The following is a 7807-nucleotide window of genomic DNA, read 5'->3' as shown; positions in this document are numbered from 1 at the left end:
TATAGTTTTTACCCTTTCTCTAGTGAATGTGATGTACCATGTTGGTTGATTTGCAAATACTGAACCACCTATGCATCCCTGGAAAAAATCGCACTTGACCATGGTGAATTATGTTTTTTAACGTATTGTTGGATTCGGTTTGCTAATATTTTGTTGCGGATTTTTTTTTCAATTGGTAGCACTAGGATTTATTAAGATGCGCCTTAGTAAAGAGGCACTCTTAAAATGTATAAAGCCAGGGCATGCTGCCAATACTTCTTAAGCAATGATACTAGGATATTGACAGCTAAGTGGATGTTGTACATAAGCTCATTATCTATCATCTTCATGTGGCCAATGGCCACTGCCCAACACAACACTTCTTCTTCCTCTTGAATTTGATCATGGACTTCGCTTTGACATGGGCCACCATTTTCTCATTGTAGGGCAGCAAGGAAGGAATTTGCCAGCCTCATTAAAGCCTGGGCCCAGGATCAGGGGTATCTGCTTGAACAGAGATTCTGAAGCCAAAAAGGCATCATATTTCTTGGACAGCTTCTTGACCAATTTCTTACTCTTGTTGAGTTTCTTCAACACCTCAATGTCTACAGGGGACATTATCCACATGGACCAAGGCCAAGCCACAGACTTGGCCTCATCACAGTGCTGCAGGCCCCCCAGAATACATATGGATAATTTGGGCAGGGAGTGGACTTAAGCTTGATGATGCATGCCTGAGAAACATTTGCCCTAGTTCTTCTGGCTAATCTTCAGCTCGATCATCTCCAAAAACTTCCAGCACTTTCACTAGTTCCCATAAAGGACTTCCCACACCACCATGTAGACAGTGTCATGGGAGACTTTGCTGGACATAGTGACTGGAGCTAAAATAACTGGAAAAGAGATTTGTTGAGAATTTTTTGCATCTATGCTCATCAGAGATAGTCAATTTAGTATCTTTGTAGTGTCTCTATCTGGTTTTGGTATCAGGGTAATGATGGCCTCATAGACTCAATCTGAAAACTTTCCTTCCTCTTCTATATTTTGGAGCAGTTTGAGAAAAAAAAATAGGCATTAACTCTTTTTTTTTTTTTTTTTTTCATTTTTATTTTAAGTAGGCTCCACACCCAATGCGGGGCTTGAACTCACAACCCTGAGATTAAAAGTCACATGCTTTACAGATTGAGCCAGCCAGGTACCCTGATGTTAAGCCTTTTAAAAATTTTTGATAGAATTTAACTGTAAAGCCATTTGGTCCTAGGCTCATTTGTTAAGATTTTTTTTGATTACTGATTCAATTTCATTGCCAGCAACTTGTCTGTTCAAACTTTCTATTTCTTCTAGATTCAGTTTTGGCAAGTTATATGTTTCCATTTCTTCTAGGTTGTCCAATTTGTTGGCACATGATTTTTCCTAATATTCTCTTGCAATCCCTTGTATATTTGCAGTGTCAGTTGTTATTTTGCTTTGACATATCTGTTTTTGAGATTTGCTCCTTCATTTCTGGTTTTGCTTATTCGAGCCCTCTCTCTTTTCTTCTTTCTGTGTCTGGTTAAAAGTTTATCAATTTGGGGGTGCCTGGGTGGCTCAGTCAATTAAGTGTATAACTCTTGATTTCACTTCAGGTCATGATCTCATGGTCAAAGCACTGGTAGTGTGGAGCCTGCTTGGTATTCTTTCTCTCTCTTTCTTTGCTTCTCCCTTGGTTGCAGGCATGCTCTCTCTCTCAAAATAAATAAACTTTTTCAAAAAATTATCAATTTTGTTTATCTTTTCAAGAACCAACTCCTGGTTTCGTTGTTCTATTCTATTGTTGTTTTGTTTTGTTTTCATTTAGAGACTGAAAAAAATCTCTGAGCTTTACTATTCCCTTCCTCCTACTGGCTTTGGACTTTGTTTTTCTTTCTCTAGTCCCTTCAGGTGTAAGGTTAGGTTGCTTACTTGAGATTTTTCTTGTTTCTTGAGGTAGGTCTGTATGGCTAAGACTTCCCTCTTAAAACCACTTTTGCTGCATCCCAAAGATTTTGGAACACTGTTTTCATTTTCACTTTTCTCTGTGTATTTTTAAATTTCCTCTTTGATTTATTGGTTAGACCCACTCATTCTTTAGTGGCATGTTATTTAGCCTCCCTGTATTTAGGTTCTTTCTAGATTTTTTCTTGTGATTCATTTCTAGTTTTGTACCATTGTGGTTAGAAAAGATGCATAATACTATTTCAGTGATTTTGAATTTACTGAGACTTGTTTTGTGGCCCAACACATGATCCATTATGGAGAATGTTTCATGTATGCTTGAAAATAATGTATAATCCACTGCTTTTGAATGGAATGTTCTGAATATATCTGTTTGGTCCATCTAGTCTAATGTGTCACTCAATTCCGCTGTTTCCTTGTTGATTTTCCGTAAGGACAATAATTCATTGATGTAAATGGGGTGTTAAAGTCCCCTGCTATTATTGTATTACTGTCAATTTCTTAATAATTGCTTTATGTATTTAGGTGCTCCACCAAAAAACTACTAGCCTGATCAGTGAATTCAGCAAAGTTGCAGGATATAAAATCAATATAGAGAAATCTGCTACATATCTATACATTAATAATGAAGTAGCAAAAAGAGAAATTAAGAAAATCCCATTTAAAAGTTTCAATAAAAATAATAAAATACCTAGAAATAAACTTACCCAGGGAGGTGAAAGACCTATACTACAAAAACACCGATGAAAGAAATTGAAGATAACATGAACAAATGGGAAGATAGTCCATGCTCATGGATTAAAAGAACATTTACATCGGTTGTTAAAATGCCCATTCTTCTCAAAGCAATCTATGGAATTAATGCAATCCCTAACAAAATACCAACATTTTTCACAGAACACAAAGAATACTAAAACAAAGAATAATGAAATACTGAGCCATAAAAGACCCAAAATAGCCAGAGTAATATGGAGAAAGAGGAACAAAGCTGGAGCTACTACAATTCATTTCAAGATACACTACAAAGTTGTAATTTCAGAACATTATGCTGGGGGGCCTGGGGGGCTCAGTTAGTTAAGCATCCAACCTCGATCTCAGATCTGGTCTTGACCACAGGGTTGTGAGTCCAAGCCTTGCATTGGGCTCCATGCTGGGTATGAAGCCTACTTAAAAACAAACAAACAAACAACAGCGGCAACAACAAAACAACAACAACAATAGTATGATACTGGCACAAAAATAAACACATATATCAATAGAACAGAATAGACAGCCCAGAAATAAATCCACAATTATATATATATAATATATATAATATATATAATATATATATTATATATATTATATATATATTCCTATATATATATATATATAACCCTATATATATATAACTCTCTCTCTCTCTCTCTCTCTATATATATATATATATATATATATATATAAAACCCTATATGTATACATATATAACCCTATATACATATACATATATATATATATGTATATATATATATATATATATATATATATATATATATCTCCACAATTAATCCGTAACAAAGCAGGCAAGAATATATAATGGGGAAAAAGATATTCTCTCCAACAAATGGTACTGGGGAAACTGGACAGCTATAGGCAAAAGAGTGAAACTGGATTACCCACTTACACCATACACAAAAAATAAACTCAAATGGACTAAAGACCTAAATGTAAGACCCTGAAACCATAAAACTCCTAGAAGAAAATACAGGAAGTAATTTCTTTGACACCAGCCATAGAAACATTTTTCTAAATATGTTTCCTGAGGCAAGGGAAATAAAAGAAAAATTAAACTATTGGGACTATACCAAAATAAAAAGCTTTTGCACAGTGAAGCATCAGTAAAGCAACAAGACAACCTACTAAATGGAAGAAGATATTTTCCACAGATATATTTGATAAGGGACTAATATCCAAAATATATAAAGAACTTACACAACTCAATACCAAACAACAAATAATCTTATTAAAAATGGGCAGGGAGGATCTGAATACACACTTTTCCAAAGACATACAAATGGCCAACAGATGCATGAAAAGATGCTCAATATCACTAATCATCAAGGAAATACAAATCAAAACCACAATGAGATATCACCTTACCACCACTAGAATGGCTAGAATCAAAAGGACAAGAAATAACAAGTGTTAGTGAGGATGAGGAGAAAAAGGAGCCCTCATACATTGTTCTTGGGAATGCAAATCGGTGCTGCCACAGAGAGAAACAGTATGGAGGTCCCTCACAAAATTCAAAATCGAATCATCACATGATCCAATAATTCCAACACTGGATATTTACCCCCCCCCAAAAAAAAACAAAAACACTAATTTGAAAAGATTTATGCACGCTTATGTTTACTGCAGCATTATTTACAATAGCCAAGATACTAAGGCAATCCACATGTCAATTCATAAATGAATGGATAAAAAAATGGGGCACCTGGGTGGCTCAGTCAAACATCTGACTTTTGGTTTCAGCTCAGGTCATGATCTTGCGGTTCGTGAGTTACCCCCACATCAGGCTCCACGCTTTTAGCGTGGAACCTACTTGAGATTCTCTCTCTTGCTCTCTCTGCCTTTCCTCTGCTCGTGCTCTATCTCTCTTTCTCAAATAAATAAAGAAATAAACTTAATAAAAAAAGATATGGTACATGGGCGCCTGGGAGGTTCAGTAGGTTAAGCGTCTAACTCTTGATCCCAGCTCAGGTCATGATCTCACAGTTCAGGAGTTTGAGCTCTGAGTGGGCTCTGTGCTAGCAGCATGGAACCTGCTTGGGATTCTGTCTCTCCCTCTCTCTGCACCTCCCCTGCTTGTGCTCACCTGCTCTAAGTAAATAAATAAACTTAAAAGAAAAAAGATGTGGTACACATGTGTGCACGCGCACACACACACACACACACACACACACACACACACACTTTTGGTTTCGGCTCAAGTCATGATCTCACGGTCTGTGAGTTCGAGCGCCGTGTTGGGCTCTGTGCTGACAACTCAGAGCCTAGAGCCTGTTTCGGATTCTGCGTCTCCCTCTCTCTCTGACCCTCCCCCATTCATGCTCTCTCTCTGTCTCAAAAATAAATAAACGTTAAAAAAAACAAACAAAAAAAGTAATCAAAAGGAAATTGTAGAAATTAAGCTTATGGTAGCAGAAACGAAAAATGCCTTTAAGAAGATTATCAGTAGAGTCAAAATTGCTGAGTAAAGAATCAGTGAGCTAAAAAAAAAAAAAAAAAAAAAAGAATCAGTGAGCTTAAGTTGGAGATTTCCAAGTTAATAACAGACTCCAAACCTTAGATCTACAAAGCCCAGAGAACACCAAGCAGGAAAAATGCACCCCCCCACCTCGACACACACACTCTCAAAGACAATATATTCAAATTAGAGAAACAGGAGACCAAAAAAAAAATCTTGAAAGATGCTAAAGAATAAAAGAGTTTACCTCCAGAGGAACAAAGGTAAGAATTATAGCAGACTGCTTATAAGATCAGAAACCATGCAAGGAAGAGTGGATCTAAATATTTTGAGTGCATGAAGAAAAAACATCACCAGGTTAGAATTCTATGTCTAGCAAAATCATCTTTCAAAACTGAAAGAAAAATAATTTCTCAGAAAAATAAGAACGGAGGGAATCAATCAGAGCCAACCTGCTCTGAAAGAGGTTTTAGAAGAAGTTCTATGCTAAAAAAAGTTCTAATAGAGACCTATATAAATAAAGAGCGCTGGAGAAAGAATAATAAAAATAAAAGTTATTTTGCTTATACTTAATTGATTTAAAAGATAACTGTTCAGGGGCGCCTGGGTGGCTCAGTCGGTTGGGCGTCCGACTTCAGCTCAGGTCACAATCTCGCGGTCCGTGAGTTCGAGCCCTGCATCGGGCTCTGGGTTGATGGCTCAGAGCCTGGAGCCTGCTTCCGATTCTGTGTCTCTGTCTCTCTCTGCCCCTCCCCCGTTCATGCTCTGTCTCTCTCTGTCTCAAAAATAAAAAAAATAAAAAAATAAAAACGTTAAAATAAAAGATAACTGTTCAAAGCAGTAATAGTAATCTATTGGGCAAATATAGCATAGGGATAAATAATATACCTTAATACACATGAATTGGTGTAGTGTTATTTGAAAATGGATTTAAATTAGTTAAAACTATATATTGTAAATTTGAGAACAACTATTTTTTAGAAAAATGGGAATATAAATATTTTTATAAGAAAGGAGAATGCAATTATATACCAAAGAAGTCAGAAAAACAAAAGGAAAAAAAAAGAATAAATTCAGTGCATAAAAAACAATTATAAACAGTTAAGTATGAAATCAAAATATATAAATAACAATTTAAATAGGAATGGCCTAAATACACCAATGAAAAGACAAAGAATGTTAGAGTAAATAAAACACAAGACCCAACTACATGCTATCTATAAGATCAACACTTTAAATATAAAGACACAGATTGGTTAAGGGTAAAGGGGTGAAGAAAGATAATGTTTAAACAAAATAAAACAGACAAACAAAAAACTGGAGTAACTATTAATTTGAGACAAAGCTGACCATTAAGAATGATGAACTGTAGTGGCACCTGTCAGTTAAGCATCTGATTTCAGCTCAGGGCATGATCTCATAATTTGTGGGTTTCAGCTCCACATTAGGCTCTGTGCTGACAGCAGAGAGCTGACTTCTAATCCTCTGTCTCCCTCTCTCTCTGCCCCTCCTGCTTGCACTGTTTCTCTCAAAAGTAAATAAACATTAAAAAAAAAGGAATGATGAATTGTTATCAAGGATAAGATTAGTAGGGCACTTCTAATGACATATCTTAAACATGTCAAAATATATGAGGAAAACATCTAACAATTTAAGAGAAATGGACAAACTGACCAATACAGTTGCAGACATTAACATCCCTCTGTCAGTAACTGACAGAAAATCAGTAAGAATATAGAAGAGCTGAAATGCACCGTCAATCAATCTAATCTAATTAGTATTAGGGTAATACCAGCATTATATAATGAATTAGGAAGTGTTCCTCTGCTTTTATTTTCTGGAATAGATTATAGAGAATTTACATAATTTATTCCTTTAATTTTTGATATAATTTACTACTGAAACAATCATGGTGATCTATTTTTTGGAAGGTTTTGATTATTAATTCAATACTTAAAATGAATATAGACATTAAAATTATCTATTTTTTTGAGAATTTCAGTAGTTTGTAGATTTCAAGGAATTAGTTCATTTCACCTAAGTTATCAAATTTGTATGCATACAAATATTCCTTTATTAAACTTTGAACTTCCATGATATGGCTTCTTTCATTTTCTTTCATTCCTTTTTATATTAATGAATTGTGTCCTCTCTCTTTTTCCTTGGTTAGCCTTGCTTGAAGTTTATTAATTTAATGATCTTTTCATGGAAATTGTTTTTGATTTTTAAATTTCTTCTATTGTTTGCCTGCTTCAAATGTTATTAACTTCTGCTCTTTTAGTATTTTTCTTCTGCTTTTCTAGGTTTAAATTGTTCTTTTCTATTTTCCTATGGTACGAGCTTAGGGTTTCAATTTTAGTTATTTTTTTCTAATATATGCATTTAATCTATAAATTTCTATTTAATCACTACTTTCACCATATTCCACGGATTTTGGTATTATTTTCATTTCCATTTAGTTGAAATATTTCAATTTCTCTTGAGACTTCTTCAACATATGGGTTTATTTAGAAGTGTCTTTTTAAAAATTTTCAACATTTAGGGATTTTCCAGAATGTGGTCTATTTGGGAATGTTCCATATAAGCTCGACAAAAATGTGTATTATTCTGAATAAAGTGTTTTAT

The 7807-nt window shown here is 34.8% G+C and overlaps 1 pseudogene; it reads right to left on the bottom strand.

Moving 5' to 3' along the window:
* Positions 1–203: 203 nt before the first annotated feature.
* On the bottom strand, positions 204–852 carry LOC122226040 (annotated as a pseudogene).
* Positions 853–7807: the final 6955 nt, after the last annotated feature.

The sequence above is a fragment of the Panthera leo genome, chromosome C1, assembly GCF_018350215.1.
Source record: "Panthera leo isolate Ple1 chromosome C1, P.leo_Ple1_pat1.1, whole genome shotgun sequence".
Taxonomy (NCBI): Eukaryota; Metazoa; Chordata; class Mammalia; order Carnivora; family Felidae; genus Panthera; species Panthera leo.
Note: the sequence above shows the minus strand (reverse complement) of the source record. Positions and strands in the feature narration are given on the sequence as shown.